Raw genomic sequence first — 1,680 nt, 5'->3', positions numbered from 1 at the left:
AATATCCTTGTTTTATCATCTTAATATAACTGTAAGATGCGAAACACTGTTATGCTTTCCACAGGAATTGCACAAATAACCGTTATAGTAATTTTAAAAATGCAGTTGTTTAAATCACTTTTATATACACAAAATCTTTTAAAAATATTTATAATCTCAAAAATTTGTTTTTGTTTTATAACTGAAGTAACATTGTAGACTTGAGTGAAAGAAGAGTTAATAGTATAATTTGAAACTTCTATGAAAATAACAAAACATAATTGCAATCTTCTGCATGATTAATAGGCTAGAATTTCATTTTTAATTTCATCATGCAGTATGCTAACTATGGTCTTTTGGTTAAATAAATTTAATTTCCTAGGAGATCAAGCTACTACTACGTGTATGCAGTATCTGAATACCTCATATTATTATTTTTAATTTCATATCTACTGAATTTGATTAATGATTTACTCTGATTAATTTTATTTTCAAAAGACCCAGTTGAAAAACTTTATTTTATTAAATATCACTGCTTGAACAGAACAGAGTAACGATGAGCTTCTATGCTAACAGTGTTTTGATGTATAAACTACAAAAGTGAAAATACAACTTGATGATTTTCGTATTATTGCCCATAGTCTTAGGAATTTTTTAAATTACGGTAATATGGAATAGATTCTAAATAAAAAGAAAAAAAAATGATCTGAAGAAAGGTTTACATAGACATTTCGACCAAGGACATAAAAGTGCAATTCTGAAGAAAATTTTGACACAAGCTATAGTACTCAACACGTTAAAGCTAATTCAATCTATTTCAATCTATCTTTCATAAAATCCAGGCAGAGGGGATCTGTATATTTTAGTTATATGCATTATGCCATTTTTGGAAAAGTTACTGCTAGACTAGACTAGTTGAATTTCTGAGTGATAGTCTATTTCTCCACAAATCTCTGTATATTTCAACACATTTTGGAATTGATTGGAAACTAATAAAATATTAATATAAATAGTGTTGAAGTTAGTACTAAGCACATACCTACTATACATGCGTAAATATAGATACACACATACTACACATTTGCATATTATGTTTATATATATCATACATACATACACATTCACATGCTTGTTAGATAAAGTTATTCATTAGTTCATCCTCATTGCTATAGCAGTGAGCAAAAACACAAAACCCTTGCACTGATTAAGCTTATATGTAATTATATGGATAAGCAAGTAAGTATTCCCAGAACCAGAAGAATGATCAAAATGTAATTATGATTAGCCCCAATTAACAGCTATAAATCATAGAAATAAAATGTCTTTGTTCTTGCTTTGGCAGCACATATACCACAATTGAAATGATACAGAGAAAATAAGCATGCCCCAATGCAAGGCTGACAAGCAAATTCACATTTTTCGATATTAAGAAAAAAAAAACGTTAACTGTGTGAGGTGATCGATGTTTTCATTAGCTGATTGTAGCAACCATTTCACAATGCTTATATATACCAAAATATCATGTTGTATGCCTTAAATGTATATTCAATTTTTATTTTTCAATTATACCTCAATAGAAATGAGAAAAAAATTTTTTACTTTTACTGGTACCACTACTCACTCTGCTACAACAAAGATGGCACACCAACATTTATATAGTTTCATTTACTATGCTCTTTTACATATGTTATCATGCTTCAT

The 1,680-nt window shown here is 28.3% G+C and overlaps 1 pseudogene; it reads left to right on the top strand.

Moving 5' to 3' along the window:
* Window positions 1-1,305: 1,305 nt before the first annotated feature.
* Window positions 1,306-1,399, top strand: LOC123793428 (U6 spliceosomal RNA; annotated as a pseudogene).
* Window positions 1,400-1,680: the final 281 nt, after the last annotated feature.

The sequence above is a fragment of the Ursus americanus genome, chromosome 13 (genome assembly GCF_024610735.1).
Source record: "Ursus americanus isolate L20-20 chromosome 13, mUrsAme1.1.p, whole genome shotgun sequence".
Classification (NCBI taxonomy): Eukaryota; Metazoa; Chordata; class Mammalia; order Carnivora; family Ursidae; genus Ursus; species Ursus americanus.
This window is presented reverse-complemented; position numbering and strand designations above follow the sequence as displayed.